This window comes from Artemia franciscana, chromosome 6 (genome assembly GCF_032884065.1).
Source record: "Artemia franciscana chromosome 6, ASM3288406v1, whole genome shotgun sequence".
Taxonomy (NCBI): domain Eukaryota; kingdom Metazoa; phylum Arthropoda; class Branchiopoda; order Anostraca; family Artemiidae; genus Artemia; species Artemia franciscana.
The window spans coordinates 8,815,884-8,835,816 of NC_088868.1; the positions used below are offsets into that span (position 1 = coordinate 8,815,884).

The 19,933-nt window shown below is 35.7% G+C and overlaps 1 long non-coding RNA gene across 1 annotated transcript; it reads left to right on the forward strand.

The window, feature by feature from the left end:
- The first annotated feature begins 2,618 nt into the window (after positions 1 to 2,618).
- LOC136027839 (uncharacterized) lies at positions 2,619 to 18,341 on the forward strand. The gene is made up of 2 exons (XR_010617669.1): positions 2,619 to 2,780; positions 18,137 to 18,341. It is a non-coding gene; the product is annotated as an uncharacterized LOC136027839 (long non-coding RNA).
- Positions 18,342 to 19,933: the final 1,592 nt, after the last annotated feature.

The window sequence follows — 19,933 nt, forward strand, 5'->3', positions numbered from 1 at the left end:
TATCCTCTGTGTGTTTTTTTCTACTTTTTTGTGCCTATGTGTGCGTGATTGTTTGTTTGCACCTCTCTGTGTTGGACTGTGTGTTAACCTGTCCCTGTTTTTGTCTATCTGACTCTGCTTGTTTGTTTGTGTGTGTGTTTTTGTTCCTCTTTCTCTCTCTTTCTCTCTGTTTCTCTCTCTCTCTTTCTCTCTCTCTCTCTCTCTCTCTCTCTCTCTCTCTCTCTCTCTCTCTCTCTCTCTCTCTCTCTCTCTCTCTCTCTCTCTCTCTCTTTCTCCGTGCCGGTTTGTCTGATTCTGTGGCTTTCCTGTCTTTGTTTCTGTCTTTCTTTTTTATTTTTTGTCTCTCTCTTTCTCTCCGTGTCTTCGACTCATTGTGTTTGCGCATTTTTTTTTCTTTCTCTCTCTCCGTGCCTGTGTGTCTGCTGTGAGTTTGCCCGTCTCTGTGACTGTTTAGTTTGTCTGAGTCTGTTTGCTTGTTTGTGTTTTTCTATCTCTCTCCCTGTCTTTGTGCCTGAACTTTCTCCTTATCTGTCTTTCATATCTGACTCTGTGTGTTTGTTTGTGTGTGTTTTTGCGTTATTTCTCTCACTCTTTCTCTCACTCTCTCTCTCTCTCCGTGCCTTTGTGTCTTACTGCTTATCAACCTTTCTCTTTGTATTTCTTTGTATGTTTGGAAGTCAAATTCTGTGTGTGCTTTTGTCTCTCCCTTTCTCAATGAATGTGTATTTGAATGTTTGTTTTCCTGTCTCTCTGTCTGTCTTAGTGTGTCTGACTCTACGTGTTATACTTTCTATGAGTTTATCGTTGTTTGCCTGTATATTTGACTCTGTGTGTTTGTGTATATTTCTTGTCTCTCTTTTTTTTCTTGTGTATCTTACTGTTGGTTTATCTGTTTCTGTATATGACTTTATGTATTTAAATATTTGTGTTTGTTTCTGTGTGTTTGCGTTTATTTCTGTATCTTTCTCTCTCGCTTTCTGTCGCTCTCTCCCTCTCTCTCTCTCTGTCTCTCTCGCTCTCTCTTGGTAAATAGTTTCCCATCTTTTTACAATCCTATTTTCACCAATGACACTTTAAAGTTAGGATGTAAGAGTATGGTAAGAAAATTAAGATTTAACAGGCTTTTTCAGCATGGAGAATTTTCGAGGCAACATCTTTTCTGGGCGTTGGCAGATGATATTCGTGCTAAGAGGCTGGTATCTCAGCTTTTCAATTTCAAAACTTGATACTCAATTAGTCAAGTTTTTGTTCAGGCTACGTAAGGCCAAAATCCCAAAATCTTACACTCAATAAATATTCTGATTCTCTATAAACCTGATTTTGAAAATGTGTGACATCTACAAATCCTTTGGACCATTTATTTGAATGTTGTTCAGTAGATTATGTAACAATGCAGAAAGTTTTAGACAATTTACTTTGGAAGCATAACACAAAACATGGGAAAAGTCATAAAATTGCAGCTATCCATTTCTTTCTAAAATGGATAGTTGTAAGATGGTATAAAATTATGTTTACAACTCATGGTGTTAAATAAACGAATAACTTCTTTTTCTGTGTTATTTGAAAAAAACGATATATAAGACTAAGCAGTTATTCAGAAGCCATGAAGGATTTTTTTTTTGGTTCTTACATTGTTTTTTCTCAACCCAATTTTTCATGATATTCCTCTTTTTCATAACTTTAAAAACTGAAAATTCAAATGTTGTTCTTATTATAAACTAGGAAGCTTACGAGTTTAAAACTAATAATAAAACTTACAGTATCTAATGTAAACTGCCCTTAAGAAAGTGAATTTTTTTTTTAATTTTATTTACACTTTCCTTTTTAAGTAATGAAATCTTCTGTTCCTTAATACTACTCTTAAAATAATCTTTCTATATTTCTTTCTAGAAAATTTGAGAATATTCGTGCTAAGAGGCTGGTGTCTCAGCTTTTCAATTTCAAAACTTGATACTCAATTAGTCAAGTTTTTGTTCAGGCTACGTAAGACCAAAATCACAAAATCTTACACAACAATAAATATTCTGATTCTCTATAAACCTGATTTTGAAAATGTGTGACATCTACAAATCCTTTGGACCATTTATTTGAATGTTGTTCAGTAGATTATGTAACAATGCAGAAAGTTTTAGACAATTTACTTTGGAAGCATAACACAAAACATGGGAAAAGTCATAAAATTGCAGCTATCCATTTCTTTCTAAAATGGATAGTTGTAAGATGGTATAAAATTATGTTTAAAATTCATGGTTTTAAATAAACGAATAACTACTTTTTCTGTGTTATTTGAAAAAAACGATATATAAGACTAAGCAGTTATTCAGAAGCCACGAAGGATTTTTTTTTTGGTTCTTACATTGTTTTTTCTCAACCCAATTTTTCATGATATTCCTCTTTTTCATAACTTTAAAAACTGAAAATTCAAATGTTGTTCTTATTATAAACTAGGAAGCTTACGAGTTTAAAACTAATAATAAAACTTACAGTATCTAATGTAAACTGCCCTTAAGAAAGTGAATTTTTTTTTAATTTTATTTATACTTTCCTTTTTAAGTAATGAAATCTTCTGTTCCTTAATACTACTCTTAAAATAATCTTTCTATATTTCTTTCTAGAAAATTTGAGGAAAGTATGACAACTAGGATAACTGAAGAAGCCATTATCCTTCGTAAATTCAATGATCTTTTGTATCAGGCCTGTAGTGTCTCTCAACGCAAAATTGACATTAAGAAAATATTAATCATAGGAAAGGCAACGCTGTCAGAGCCATTCACAAACAGGTATAAAACCATTTTTTTAGATTACGTCAAATTTTTTGTAGGTCTAGCATTTTCCTACTCAACTACATGAAACTCCAGCAAAAACGATGCTAGTTCATTACATTATTGCTCTTACCATACTAGTGACTCTATGAATCTGGAAAACGACTCGTATTAGTTTGATCATTTATATCTAGAGCTCTTGATTGCTTAAATTAAAGTTTGAAAATCTGTATTTATTTTTAGGCATCAGTAGGTTACTTTTTAATGCAAAAATCACAACTGAAGTAAAATATCTAAATACTGCTGGTGGAAATTTCTATTTTAACCGAACTTAAATCACAAGAATAACGGGGATCAGAATTACCCTAAAAGCTTGCAATTGTAACCACTCAAATCTTCCGTTTTGGTTCAAGGCTGATTTTGAGCTCTTGGCTAATGGCCATGCTACCGTTGCTACTAATATAAAATTACCAAGATCCATTTTATGAAGTGGCTATCACTGTTACTACGATTAAATGGTTTTTTAGCTTCATGTGATGTTGATTAGAACCATTAGTGTAAATTTTTAGCACCAATTCCTTCAAGAGAAGGTAGTCAAAGAGCACAGACAAAAACGTTATTAGATGTAAATTTGCTTTTGTTATTCAGAAAGTGACTAAAATTTGAGTCACATAGGTGAGGAATACAATTCTGGCAAAAATAAGCTTGGAAGACAAGTCAACTTTTTTATTAAGTGGCTATTCTATGGTTTACAATAAAGCTTAAGTTATAATTAGGAGAAAAATTCAAATAATTTAAATACAAATTTCCATAATGATAGTACAAATTTATTTCCGACAGAGTTTGCTTTGGGCATATAAGTTAGAAAAGGGCCAAAAGATTTAAAAATTACCTGAACAATATAATGAACTCATAAATTCTGAAATTTCAGGATGTCTAGATTCTAAGCCTCATCCTGCCTGTGCGGGTTATCGTTCCTCAATGAAATTTAAGATTTTAAAATTTATGGAAACATTTCAAAACAAATTCTTTGGATTGAAATTGTTCCTAATGAAAAAATGTTTTCTGTCCATGTTAAAATTACTTCAGGACTTCTCCAAATGGGCAAGTTATCTCAAAAGTTTACCTTACAAGATATAATGTGGTCTACATAATAAAAACAACAACATAATTAGTAATCTAAACATAATAGTAATATGTTCATAATTAACCAATGTCAAAGTCATTTGAATGATGTGCAATATTTAAAGATTATATGTGTTTAGGGAGTGGAAATTGTTTCTATAGTAAAAGTGCATATGACATATGGATTTTTTCCAGATTGCATATTCTCTAGAAAGACATTGAATACTACGGGGAAAGTCAAGGAATATGGTGTTGTAGGAGTTGTGAGGCTAAGAAAGTGGGTTTTAAAATTGGCATAACATGTTATCATGTTACCTTTCAGCCTTCAACTTTTACCCTTTCTTCTGTTACATGGCTAAAATTTTATTTGCCTTGTCCCCTCCCGAAACTATTCCTAAAAGTTTCAACTTGATACCCACACCGTCCCCAACATATGAAAAATGCACTATATCTACAACTCGGAAATGCTTAATGCCGTTGAATACACCTCGCTGTTCAACTTTGCAGATGTTACAAGTCCCACGGGAACAATAGTGAGTCAGGAAGAAAAAGATTTAACCATTTCCCCTGCCCTAGGACAAAATTAGGATGAAATGAGTCAAACTCCCCTCCTTTTTTAACAGTGTTTTTGAGTATTTTATTCAGAGCCCAGGCCGTTCTCACGATATTACAGATATACAATAATAATGATATTGATCTGTCATTAGCTCCGCTAAGGACTGTCACTTAGCTCCGCTAAAGACTGTCACTTAGCTCCGCTAAGGACTGTTACTTAGCTCCGCTTTAAAAATACCCAAAAGCAAAATACTCCTATTTTATCACCAATCATTCATCAGCATTACATTCCAGACAAAATGTACACAAACCATATTGACACCTTGTTTGCAAATAGTCTCTTTCGATTCAAAATTATCTTTGCATCTCTAAAAGTGACTGCGCAATGTATGTCATGATAAGAAAAATATACCCTTTCCCAATTGTTTAAGCTGACATGGCAATCCCTGAAAGATTCAATTTAGTGCCTTAAGATGTTCCTGATATATTGCAGAAAGTCAATTTTGACAAGCATTCAATTCATTATCCACTTCAATGGTCTCAGAAAATGTTAAATTGATACCTTCACTGGCTTCTATGGCACTGATTACGTCTTTTTGGACAGCCTTGATGTAATTAGAGTCGTTCAATTTAGTGCAATATTCCTCGATACACTCCTTTTAAGTTTCAACTTAATATTCTTAACTGTTCTTAGGCTGTTTGCATGTAAGTCCCTTTGACAACATGGGTGCACAGAGTTTCTATTCATTTATTTTGACATCCCCCTAAACATTCTCTGAAAACTTCAATTGGAAGCTTTTGCCTATTAAATGAATATTTTACACGACCTCTCCTTTTCTTCTGCAAAACTCAAATTTAAAAATATTTTGATTAATATTATTACTGTTCTTTTTCTTGTCACCCCCTGCATGGATCTTTTTATTCCTGGGAGTATATCTATTCATCATTTTGACTAATTTAAAAAAAATCAATATTTTAAATTTCATAAGATCTTTTCAGGTTCATGCTGATTAAAATTCTAAAGAACTATCAACTTTACACATACCCATGAACAAATTACGACCCTGAAAAGCTTTATCTTGTGTTTGAACAAGGTTTCCAGAGTGACAAAGGGAAGAAGTGACCTTGAAAATAACTATGCCGTAAAATAAAGCATATGTAAAAGCCCTTTTCAGATGTTTCAAACTACCTTCTGTAAAAATTAGAAACCTTACGTCTTTTTCAAAAGGAATTTCATGGATGTATGTTTGTTTGTTTGTCTTCATAGGTTATTGTATAGAGCCAGTAGTTTGGGAATATTAGGAAAGGTCTCATTTGAACTGAAGTTAAGCTTTTCTATAATTTTTTTCCAACAAAATAAAATTTCCACCCAAAAAGGGACGAACCGCTATTTATTGAAAATTCTGAGACTACCAATCAATTTTAGAGTTATTGGAATACTACCTATTGAGCTTCCCAGTTAGAGGCAGGAATACGGTGTGATGGCAAATTACTTTCTAAAGAGTCACGTAGTATACATAGAATAAACGGTCAATGTCAACTTGACTTAGTTGACTTACTTGACTTAATGCTCCTGCTGAAATACTTCGGACGTCGAGAGTGATGTTACACGGTGCCTACATTTGGACCGGTCTCTTGCAAGGATGTGGATACCCTCCTGAAAATTTGCCATGACTAAGAAGGCGCCTGTCGTGTCCTTCCATCTGGTTGGAGGACGACCTCTTGGGCGTCTCCCGCCGTGCAGCACGGGATCAAAGTCAAAAATCGTTCGTGCGAGAGTTTCAGGGGGCATGCAAAGGAGATGTCCGAACCACTGTAGTGTTCGTTGGGCGAGTTGGACTGAGAAGGACATTAGAACAGTTAACGCCAAGAGATTCTCGTTGCTAACAAAATCGTGCCAGCGTAGTCCTTCAATGCAGCGAAGATGTTTTGTTTGGGCTATATTTACGGTGCTAAGCACAGACTGAGTGGCTGGCCAGGTTTCGGCTCCGTAAAGAAGCACAGATCCCACCGAAGCATTGTATATGCGCAACTTGGTCCTACGGATGATAGAAGGTCTCCTCAAAAGGGCACTTAGTCTTCCCACTACTGCTGTGGCTTTGGCAATTCGGTGCATTAGATCTTTTAGGATTAATCCGCCATTTGAGAGGATAGTGCCAAGGTATGTAAATTCCTCAACAATCTCAGCTGGTTTGTCACCAACCATTAGGACTGGCGGGGGACGCGGCGAGTTACGGGGTTCAACAAAAATCAGTTTTGTCTTCTGCCGCTTAATCGACAGCCCTATCTTTAAGGCTTCATCAGCAAGGATCTGTAGGGCTTCTGTGAGCTTCGACGGTGAATCGGACACAAGAGCAAGATCATCGGCATAATTAGCGTCTGAAAGTACTCTGTTACCGTAATGCAACCCAAACTGGAAGTGGTTTATGGTCCGAGTAATAATGTAGTCGATGAAACAATTAAATAGCTCTGGGGCAGCAGCACAGCCCTGACGGACTCCAGTATTGATATCAAAAGATGAGCTGTGTCTGCCATTGACTTGCACCCAGCTCTCAGTCCCTTCTTGGAGCCGCTCGAAAAGGTTGCAGTACTTCGCTGGTAGTTCCGTTGTTTTCAGTATGAGCCAGAGTGATTGCCGGTCGACAGAATCGAAAGTAGTCTTGAAACCCACAAAGGCAACAAATTCTTTTTGTTGAAATTCTCGAGTCTTATCGAATGTATTTTTCTTCTTCGGTATGCTAGACATAAGTAATTAGTGCTATGCACAAGAATAAAACTGCTTTGCTTAAGATAGAAAATGATAGCAGAAGCTGGTTTTGTATTAGACCGGAAGCTAAGCAGGGTTGTGTTCTATCCACATTCATGTGGATCGTTTTGAATGATTTTGTAATAAGGAGCACCGAAAAGGAAATAAGAGAACACGAAATCTAATGAGAAAGAATAACTTTCTTTGACTTAGATTATGCTGATAATTTAAGCATCCTTGATGGAAGTATGAGAAAAATGAATGAACTTTAATTAAAATTGATGTTAAGAAGACTCAGTCGTCATGATTTTGGATCATTAAAATGAAAACGTGACATTTATTAACGAAAAGAATGATCAAGTGGACAGCTCCAATTACCTTGATAGTATTAATAGGAAAAACAGTGGGAGCAGTTAAAAGTCGACATTAGAATAGCCAAGACTTAGGTTTTACAGTCGAAAAAAATTTGTAATAAGAGGCGGATAAAACTATGATCCTAGAATATAATACTGGAATATACACTGATGGTGGAAGTTGAATAGGGTTCTGATGCATAAACAATCCGAACATTGAAAGAAGATTTGCTAGATATTTTTGGATGCCTGGGAGAAAAACTGTGCAACTTCTAACCACTTAGTTCCTCCAAACCTTTACTTGGTAGCTTGGTAGCTGAAGTTGAATGAAGACCTATTCAATCCAAACCTTCTTCCTTGAACCACTTATCAATTTTTTTGGTTAGTTAGTACCAAGGCTCATTCTTCATTCCATTTTTCCATGCGACGAAAACCAGATGTGGTTAAATTATGCTTTCTTCAAGTTTTTACCTGATTTCCCGGTCTTCGCTCGTTTCTGAAGACATTCTTGTTTTTCACCTCTAATAATTTTAAATTATGCCAATGAGAAACTCCTGTTTTAAATGTGGTTCGTATTTATTTTCATTGTTGAAAATTAAGAGGCTAGTTTAGCTTGTCACTCTTGCCGTCTGATATCGTCTCTTATAGCAGAATCTCCATTCCTCACTTCTCTAAAATAAAATTTTGAGAAGGGGGAAATTCTAGTGAATTGGCTACAAATTCCTGATTGATGAAAACCAATGCCAGTTTGATTCTTATCTTTTTCTTTAATTTTCCGTTATGTTGTTTGAGTGGTGGTCTTCGTTTCATTATGCCTAGGGCAGAATTTCATTTGATTAGATAAAAACAATCATATTCTACTAAGATCATGGAATTTTCTTCTTCAAAACCTCAAATCTCCTTCGAATGGCTAGACAATCAAGTGCCCTTTTTTTTACAGTAGAGACATGTTAGCAAATCCTGAGAGCAGCTGATGAGAGCAGCAGTAGAGACATTTGTCAGAGGTAGAAGTTGAGAAGACTAATAGAGATTTTAAATGGAATTTCTAATATTTTTTGTTGTTAAGAGTTGACCAGTATTGTGCATGGGTTGCCATTTCTTTACAGTCGAAGTATTGCGGTCCACGTTGCTTGTAATTAGACTATATCCCATTTCTTTTTATAAAGTTACCTATTTTATATTTTTTTATTGACACACTAAAGACTATTGAGTCTTGATTCAGAGTTCAAAGTGTGAAAATATATATTTGATACTGCTTGGACATTAATTCAGTAAATTTAATTGTGAAGAGAAAAAAATCGCTATAGCGATTAGAGTGACGTATACTCCTTACTGACATAAATATTAATGATATTGCACGGAGCAAAATCATTAGCAAGAAATTAGACACTTCATTTAGCCATCAAGTAGTAAGTATAATTAGGAATTCCGATATTTAAAGGCAATCACGCTGCGATAGAGGTGGAGAGAGAAAGGTAAGCAGAAGGGGGGTGAGTGAGTTGGTAGCAAGAGCTGTGATACCCGCCGGGCGTGCTGCTTAAATTATGGGGACAAGGAAACCACTTCTCAACACTTCCCTTACTTTTCTATTCATTATAACGTATCCAGTGAAGCATTGGCCAGGTGAAATTGTTTCCCAAGATAATAGAAAAAGCGGATAATCACGTGTGAATAATTCCCAAGCTGATTTTACATCACCCTGGTGCTATTCAGTGAACCAAAAATTTTACTAAACACTAATAAGATAGATATAGGAATGTAACTAGAAGGGTCATTCTTTGGTCCATATTTGAAAAGTATCATAACACGACCAGACTTTAAAGCAATTTGGAAGCCACCATTTTCAAAAGATATTTTGACGAATTTCGTAAGAGCACCAACGATGACAGGAAGAATGAACTTGAAAACCTTAATAGGAATCAGGTGTGGGCCAGAAGATGAACAACCCTTCAAACTGCTACCGATTCTGGCTATTTCAACTTCATATATAGGCTCAAAAGCCATTTATTTAAGAGAAGGTTCAAGATAAGACCTAAAATCATATAGAGTTGAAGAAGGACTTACAGAAAAGGCTGTAGTTTTCTTGATAGTAGCAAAGTGAGAAGTAAGAGCGCCTTGCACTTTCAGGTCACCGTCTTCTATTTTACCATCAATTAAAACACTTTAAGGGGCAGAAGGAGACAAGATGATGGCCTGATGACAGAATTGATTAGTAGCCATGTTTTCTTCATGTCTTTTCAGCACGCAGACATTTTATTACGGTGAAATGACGATTTTGCCCTCCGGCAAAGGAAATTATAAACTCCACTATAAGATTTAAAAAATGTAAAGTTGATAATCCCGCGAAGAGGGCTTAGAGGACCTGAAAGCCTTCCACGGGTTATTTTTTCCTCCAACTCGGAGTCCAAGAGTCATCCACGGATTTCAAAGGGTTGTTCTCTTCAATCCCATATTCAAACGGGATGCCTAACAATTATCCTATATAATTTCTTTCAAAGAGCCTTAAAAGGAATTAAAAAATGAATCTATACTATATTTATTTTCAAAAATGCCCAACAAATTATCTGCCAAGCACGATCTAAGAAGATCCAACTCCTGATTATTAAACTTTGAAGACGAAAAGCCAGCTCCCCGGTGCCTCCTAAGTAAGGAATCAGAAATGTCATAAACGGTAATTCAGGTAAATCGTCTGAGATACTACTCATCATTATAGAATTTTTCGCCTACGTTAACAATGAAAAAGCAATATCAAGCAAAGAAGCAGTACCATCTTGAAAGATTGTCTTTATCTTTTGGATAATCACCAGCACATCTTGCAAGTTTGGGAGGATTCTTACACAATTTCGCCATCTGACCGAATTGTTGACAACTATAACATTGCATAGGCAGAAACTTGAACTCGATAATAAGTAGGTGATCGTTTCCAACCAATAAACTTTGACGTTAGGCTTGTTCAAGATATGCCTTTTCAGCAAATTCGAGCCAAAAGGAGCGCATTCTACCTAGCTGCTTAGCTTCAGAAAAGTTTTTTACCAACAGAGAGAGATCATCAGATTTACTGTTTTCAGGGGTCGGGCTAAAGAATCCAAATATGATGGGCTTTTCACTAGGCATTCGAAGATTGATCATGATCGTTGAGAGAGTTTGCTACTGACTGAACAGCATCTTTATCAGACAAAATAAGCTGCTAAGCATACTTACAGGACTTTAATGAAGTAACATGACCACTGCCATTGCCACAGATTTTACTAAGAAATTTTATTTTTTTTTTATACGGGATCATGAAGTTCTTTGGGTGGAGTCTTCAAGACTACTGCAAAGGTCGGAACCAACGTTAACCCAGAGAATTTTAAAACAATTTAAACAATCACTCTTTAGGCATAACTCTTTGACTTTTCGTGTATATGAAGTAGTTATTTTACCAGGAACTATAGGCACCACATTAGGTTCAAAATGGTAGGATGGGGTAGATCCACTTTACTTTCATCAAAGGGATCAAGACATATTATCATATTTCCAACATTACCAATGATCTTTTATCTATTTGCAGCACGTGCAAAAACAGTCTACAATTTCTTGGAATCAATTATTAAATCAATGCTAAAAAATTCACAAGGAGTTTCTGCAACATCAATAGAAGGAATTCCCGCCTTTCTTGCTGTTTAAATTAACTGGATATTACTGCGAAAAAAGGCTTATAGCAGAGCTTTGAAATATTTTACAATTTTTGAGATAAAAAGAGCCTAGTGACTAAAAAAACAGTCAAAAAATTTCCAATTTAAGCCACATGTATGCTCTTGTAACTCCGATTCAATACAATATTGACATTTTCTGTAAAGAGTAAAAATGAGTGTATCTATGCTATGAATAATTAACACATCTATGATTGGTATTTTATTTGTAATTTCAATTTCTAAGGTGAACTGTAAATTTCTATCATATCTATTAGGGTGATCTAAATAAAACCTGCAGAACCAGTTATGGAGATTGACAACGAAGTGTTTTTGATCAAAGAAAGACCCATTCTCTCGTGGTGTGGTTTGGGGAAACGTAAGCTTCAGTGCTCACTTATTAACGAGGAGCTACGAGAAAGACTAAATCAATCCTTCTGATCGTTGGGATTTGAGCAGAAACTCAAGTGGCTTAAGCCGTACATCCCAGCCAGCAAGCCAAAGCGAAGGCGAGTCTAAATTGAAGAAAATTCTTCCATCAGAAAGAATAAATCTACAATGTTTTACTTCTCAGTTGATTCTGAACTGAAGCAGGTCTGCAAAAAAAAATGTTTTATGCAATCCTGTGCTACCCCCCGAAATCCAACAAGATCATCCAGCATGTTCTTCGCAAGTACGCAGAAGATCCTCTCAAACTCTAAGGAATGGTTGAAAAATGAGGAAAGGTGGCGAGAGAGCATGCAAAGATTTATATGGAGAAGCACGAAGAATGCTGGTTAGACGACACATTGTGACATTAGAGCCTTTTATGACACAATATAGGCACGAGCACTGTCCTAAAATGAAATGTCTCTCAAGAAAAATTAACATTAATTTCCTAGTAAAGGATTTTAAAGAACAAAATCCCGGAGTGGAGATTGGACTGAATATGTATCGAGAAGAACTGAAGAAATAATATGTCTCTTTGAAAATACCTTCAATTGATGATTGTGATACCTACTCACACCTATCAGCCCAAATCAGTGCCGGATCAGCCTCTGAAATTGAGGTAACAAAGCTGGAAAAGTATCAAGAGAAGTAAAAACAGTGAGGAACCTTTACGCTACTGACGCATATCGTGTATGGAAAAACACCGAAAGGGTTTACAGCTTCGACTTGCAGAAGATCCTTCTTCTGCCCGCGATGCTGTCTTCAAAATACCCTTTTTTCCTCAGTCGTCTCTTGACCTTCAACGAGACCTTTGAAATAGCTGGGGCAAGGAGCCCGACTTGTCCCTCATATTGTGTGACATGGCACGAGGAAATTTCTGGAAGGAATGCGAATGATATTGCAAGTGCTCTTCACAAATTCATTGAAGTTCAGGCTGCTCTTTGAGTGAAAGACATCATACTCTACTGTGACAACTGTACCGCCCAAAACAAAATTGGACACTATACACTGCTTTGGTTCAGATTGTCAACGCCTTAGAAAGCATAACCAACCGAATTGGTCTTCGTTACTTGACAAAAGGCTGAAGTCACATGAGTGCGGACACAGTCGATGCCAACATCGAGTAAAAGATTCGTCGCACCAAAGCCGCATGCTCTTTCCAGAGCTTAAACGGTCTTATTTTCCAACCCCGGGGGAAAAAGGAAATCCTGAAAACTTACTTTGGAGATTCAGATTGTTCAAGTCAGGAAGAAACACGAAAAAAATACCATGTAATTTTGCTGATATTGTGCAGCTGGCTTTTGTCAGAGGCAAACAAACCATGTCCGTGAAAACTGACTTGAACGAACCTCCTCAAGAATGGGATTTCCTACGGCGAAGGTTCGATGGTAAACATTTCCCCTCGATGATGTCAAAGCCAAAAGGGGTAGAGAGTGAAACACTTGCCATCATACTTGAGAAGCTAGTTCCCTTTATGGAAAATAGAGTCAACCACTATTTTTGCCAAATATACCAGCGTCAACAGGTAGTGAAGAATTGTTGGGGTCAATCAACTAGTGTGTACTTTCTTTATTTTTTTTTATCTTTTTTACCTGAAATAAATACATTGTCCATCAATTAGCTCTTCCGTGACTTGGTGTATATCCAGCGTTGCCATACTTCGCGTGAACAGACGTACATCAAATTGATCATATAAGCAAAAGACTTATGCCCAACTGACCAGAAAACTAAACAGATGTATATCCAATTCTCCTTTATTCAGAAGGGCGTATGTTTTTCAAGTTTCTAGTGAAAGAAACGTAAAGACCAAACGGACAACTTCTCAAGTTCGGAAATACTTGAAAAGCCACCTATCGACTTCTGCAATATAAAAACCCCGACTTAACTTTAAAAGCCTTTACTACAGGCTCATTTGGTCTCCAGAGAAGTGAAGTTTCTGGAATTTTTGAACCCAATTTTCTCAAAACGTGGTTTTGTGTATACGTCTCTTTGTCAGAGAACGGCTGAAATGAACGGCAAAAGATAAAAATATTTGAAAAAAGAGTATGATTCCTTATTTAATTACCTTCGATCTGAGCTATAGCTGAAGAATTTTGGAGTATCTTGTAATTTTTTATTGATTTTAAGATAGTTTTTTGCAGTTTTGATGGATTCTTAGGGAATTTGAAGAAATGTGGATGTCGCACCCATTTGTAGACTATATAACGCAGATTTTGATTTTCAGCGTGGTTGATTACATTAGATTGCACACTCAAAGCTTCTGCTGCTTGTTGATCACATCAATCCTTAAATATCAACATGTCTCTCGTATGGCTCCCTGACTAGAAAGGGATCACTAGGGAATATATTCTCTCTAAGAGTCTGGTAAATAATCTTATATCTTCTCAAACATAATTCTCTATTCATTAGTGTCTCTTGAACCTGGCACTACATATTTTCAAAACCACAGCATTTTCCTAGTCTATTTAAGGCTTTGATAGCTCCTATATGGGCCCCTGCAAAAACACTTGAAAGCATGAAATGGATATAAGTATTAACTAGTTTTTATTCTGTTTGTTTTTTTTTGGTAAAATGATCTTAAATTGACGTCTCTATTTTCTTTTGTCGGAGTCATCCATTGAATATAATGAGACATCTACCGGAAACAAATGGAGATCCCCTAACCCTTGAACTAAAAAAGGACTCCCTTCCTTTCCCAAAGTTGAGGTAACTAGTTCTGAGCTCTACCCGAAATATCAAGTCTTGAAAATTCTTCGGTAGTCTGAAATTCACCTTCTTGGCGCCTAGATCCCATTGTGGAGGACCTATCCCAATTTGTGCCAGCAATTCCCCAATGAGTGCTAAACGCAGCAGATTCCACTCCTAGAGCCTGTCTCAAGCAGGACTACGCTTCACTCCCCAACAAAGCTATCCAGCCTTCATGGCCAAACGTTTTTGGACCGATCATACTAAGACTGTCCTCGTCCAGTTTGTGATGGGTAGACCCGCAGGTCTGACGTCTATGCCTGATAGGTCCATTCTCCATCATAGACGCAAGATCCCCCTTAGTAGCCTAAGTACTGAGTTCATCCCCATCCCATGCTCTTTAGTCCCGGGAACGCTTACACCAGCTAAAATTGACACATATCCCTTAAAGAGCCTAGCCAACTTAGTGTGACCTTACTGTTTATCCACACACTCTTGAAGCTTTTACCTTTACCAAAAACACTTTGGGGAACATTTAAGCTTAAGTGGGTATTCTCCATTTTTATTATTTCATTTACTGCTACTCCACTCTCTGGACCTTTTGTTTGGAATTTTTCATTTCATCTTTACTTATACAGAAAAATCAATCGGGATTTTATTTCCTAATAGTGCTAATTGCTCCACTTTATACCAGTGAAGATTAATAGACCAGTTTTGCTGAATAGGGTTAGCTTCTGCTCCCAAAATACCTAGCGTACCAGCACTAAAAAAAACCCTTAAGCTACAGACGAAAATGTCACCGCCAGGCCAGATTGAAACCACCAGAAAGGTGAACGTAAAATTTCTTGGAAGAGAAAGAGGGCTAAATTTGAACAAAATTAATAAATTAATTTATCCTCCCCCACTTAAACGGGGGTTGTGACGAACTTCAGTGCCGATGTCACCAATTATAAAGTTGCCCCCCTTCTAGGGCCAGAGAATGAGTCTGGTTGTTGCCTTAAGTAGACTTTGGGTGACTTGCAGTACTTAATTCTCTTCCTTAACGTATCGATATGAATCTACAAAATTATTTACCCAAAGCTCATAGGGGAACAATAAATTAATTTGGTAGCGTAATTGACTGAGGCAATTTAGTTCTATTGTACTAAAAATTCGATGACAACTTGACGTCATTGTAAAATTTGATAAGAGTAAAAAGAAGAGAAAATAATGTATTCCGTGTCATTGAATATTTGTCTCCCAATGCTTCTTGTCTGAATTAATTAGTGTGGTATTGTGTGCGCTGCAATTCAAAGTGAGCTAATAACTTGGCGTAACCTCAATTAATTAGACACAGGTTTATTAGTTAGATTTATTAGAATAATGTATTAACCAATTATTTTTCTTAGCAAGAACAAATGTTCCTTGAACCTTGGGTAAACTTCAACTTCAACAAGGAAGACTTTTGACTGAATTTCCTAAGACTATGGAAGGAAATTTAAATGCCTAACCTGACTAGTAATTTTTCCCTCTCCCCTAACCTCTCTGTATTGACATACAGGCTAGCTTAGTTGTATTTACATTAGAGATAGGATTGGGAAGGTAAGAGAATACGCTCTAAGGTGACAGACCTATCCTCAGGATTCAAAATCTATCGTATAGACGCGAGAGAACTAATGAGATGAACAAAACTAAAGTCAAGAAGAATCCAACTTCTGGGTGGATATTTATTGCAAACACTGAGCTGTAGGTCGAAGAAACGATAAGCTGGAAAGGGGGCAAGCTTCTTGTAGCTGCTATTCTTGTTTTTAGCTACCCTACGTTAACACCCGATTTTTCTAAGCTAATTTTCTCTCCTTCATAATTAGCAGTAGTATTAGGAAAAGGACAAACCTTAAGATTAATCCATCCTTAGATTGAGCTATCCTTCAATAATGCCGGTTTTAGGTTGAACCGACCTCAACTAGTTAGAAGGGATAGAGGAAAATAAGAAAACCCGCAACTAATCAATGTAAAACCTAACAAAGACTTTGAGTTATTTAAACGATAATCGCAACCTTCTGTTGTAATCAGAATTGACTTTAATGAAATATCTTAATGAAACTGAATAAATCCAAAGGCTACTTTAAATTATCCGAGAGACTCAATGCTCTAATAAACCAAATGGGTAAGTCTCCCAAAAAGGGAAGATACAGCTCTGACTAGAGTTAGGGCCAGAAAGGGAACGAAAAGAAGTTAATTGACGACTGAAGTCAAAACAGAAAGAGGATATCTCGACATAAGCAAAGTGGTGAAAAGGTTGTATTTATTATTTTAATTTTACATTTAAATAAATTTATACAAGGCAGGTGGTTACCATTACTAGTTACAGAAAGGTTACTTGCCAAAGTCCCTATTCTTTCTCCTCCGATCTCCACACAAGACAGCCCCATTCTCCCCTCGATTTCGATGTTCTCTCTTTTTAGCTTTTAATTGTGATATGTTCAGAAACCAGTTTTGGGCCTTCCCTAGAGATTGGCTAAGATAAATTTTATAAAAGAAATTGTAAATAAGTGTTTTTTTCCTGTATTTTTGGGTCTTGCTTCTAAGAACTTGTAATGTCGTATCATCCTATGATTGTCAATTTAGTAATTTACGAAACTAGTCTGAAGTTGGTCTTCAACTATTTATTATGGTTCAAATGTTTCAATAGTTGCTATTCTCCAAAATAAGGAGATGTCAAAACATTATACGATTTGAAAATCTGTTAAGGCCGATATTAAAACTGAAGGTATTTTCCAGTTAAGCTGATTTGAAATAGCCTGTTTATATTTGATTCATTAGACAAAAGGGGATTTCAACCTTTACCCAAAAATTGAGTTACAAAAAAGAAGTTAATTTATTAAGCATAATAGTAAAGTACTCTTACACTTTAATAAATAGAGGTACTAAAAAAAAAGAAGAAAAACATGACAATAATGTCACTGTTTGTTAAGAAAATCAGTGTGTTTGAATTGTAAAGCTTCTCTGTAGACAATTAAACACCCAAACATCCGTGTGGGATCACAATATGTTGAAACAGCTTTATTCCGCCCAAAAATTGTTATAGTTTTCATTGATTTTCCTATATATTATTCTACAACGTTAGTTACTAAGTCCTATAAAGGTCAATATCTTACGAGCAAAATCAATATTTTGTTTTATAGTTACTTTACATGTGACACGGTTTACAGTACCTAAAATAAAATCTAGCAGCAAGAAAAAGCATAAATAAATCTGGAGTGATAAATCTGGAGCGATCTAAATAGAAAAGTAATTTTAACCTTTATTGAGGTTTTTTGTGGGGATTGGAGTGGTTTCCTCCTGGATGAAGGGGTGGGGTCTTGTAAGGATGGTTTTGTTATTAGGGGCCATGGTTGTATCGAAGAGTGGAGGGGGAGCCATAGTGTGTATTTATTTTTGAGGTGATAAGGGACTCAGCATGCATTTTTTGCATAGAGATGAGAGATGATGTATGTTGTGGCTGTTACATTTTTTTTTAATAAACCCGAATGAACTGAACTGAACTGAACTAAAATACTTAGTTGAATCAGTATTACATAGCCACAGCAATACAATAAATAAATTTCCTTTTTAATAAACTATAATGTATCTACAAATTTCCTAAGTTTCATGCCTCAAAACGATCATTTTTGCCTAAAATTGTAAATATGTGTTAGATATATAAAAATAATACATACTTTTACTTGCACGCACTCTAGTATGTGACTATTTACCTAAAAGCTAAAATTATGCAAAAGCTTTCTTACATAAGATTTATGCTATATTTTCTGTATCGTTTTTCTTTTTCAGGTCTAACTTACTTTGCAACCATTTCTTCATGTACTGGTATGCAGCACCTGGAAGAAGGATTCGCCAGCATTCAGAAGCAAAAAGGATTTTTCAGATAGAGAATTTCTCAGTGAAATAAAAGTAGTTAACTCTGATTGTTTTTCTCACATCTGAATTGTTAATTTTTTCTTAATGTCTTAGAAAAAAATACACTTGTAGAATAATAGTGCTATTAAAAATTTTCTTTAAAAGTACTTTTAGAACAAAAGGCTTTATTTGTTCTATACGATAAAAATTCTCGTTGAAAAGATGTGAGAGATGATTGATAAAGATAAGACTGGCAACTAAAAACTTGCTACAATCGAAAACACTAGAGAGTTATCAGATCACTTGCCCTCTTTGTAAAAGTACAGTTTGTCTTCCTTTTCATTTTTAATATTGCACATTAATTTCACAAGAAAGTAAATTAAGAAAATGTGAATTAAGAAAGAAATAACTTGTTATCGAATAAGCTCCCTTCAAAGTTCTTACATCAACTCCTTCCATACCAAGTGGCCTAAGTAAAATTAAATATTGAAGACAAATCACTGTCTAAATAGGCAGTAAAATTGCACTGTCTGTGATTACTCTCATTAAAAACAAGCTTTTTGTATCTAAACATCACAAATATTTGTCCTTAATATCAATATACACCATCATAGCAGATACGGCAACACAAATGTTTATAAACTCCCAATAAAGCCAATGTGAGTGAGGAGATCGCTGTCTGTCAAGTAAAAATGAAAAACTAGCACCAGTGACACAGCCAGAATTCTGTTTTGGTTGTTTTTCCATCAATTAGGAACACAGAGATTTAGCCATCAAAACCAAACAGACTATATACAAATCAGAAATATACATGTACCGTTTCACATCCTAGACATCCGTAGCCGTTCGTGTCCAGTGATTCTACAACACCAGAGAAATAAGTCACGTAAAAAGGACTTAGAGTAAAATATCAGTCAGATGTTTCGCTTTACCGTAAGTAATTGCTGATGGTACAGAGCGATAAGTCTTCAGTATATTGCTAATGCTTTTACTATGTTGTCTCCAGAGGTGCAAAAAGTAGAAGGAGTTTTCATAGAAACTGCGAGAGCACTTTCGACAGGTAATTAACAGTTCTTTTTCCTGTTTTAACAGTCAAACTGATCAAATGCAACCAAACCCTCTTTTTTACCTTCCTTTTCTAACCGGCCCCCCTTAACCTACAAAATATTTGGTCATAACTTTTATATAGTCTTTTTGTTTTTTAAAAGTCAATAAATATGTCTCTGAGAATGACATGACCCTTACAGACACTTGGGTAAGGGGAAAAAATGTAATTGTTAGTCGCTAAAATATATGTTTTTAAATAGAAAATGGATCTTGTGCGACATCTCAGGAATGGCTAAGTGTGCAAAAATTGAATCATTTAGGGAATACTGAGGGCGATGTTGATATGAATCAGAATACACTCTGTCTATCCAGCTTGTTATAAAATCACAAATGCAACATTTTAAGAACGGCTAAAGGTTTTAAGATGACATTTTCAAGAAATGTCAAGGGTGATGTAGAACTAAGTCAAAAGACACTATGCACATCTACATTGTCAAAAAGTTTGAATTTCCAAAACATTAGGAACTGCTTAGGTTGTTAAGTTGACAACCACTAAGACACTTTCAGTGAATACTGAGGTGGGTTTAAAATAAATAGAGCTAAAGCCTCAGAAACGGTTTTATGCATAAAGCAGATATTTTCAAGGAATGCTGAGGGAGAAGTTTCTCCAGTTCAACTTACATT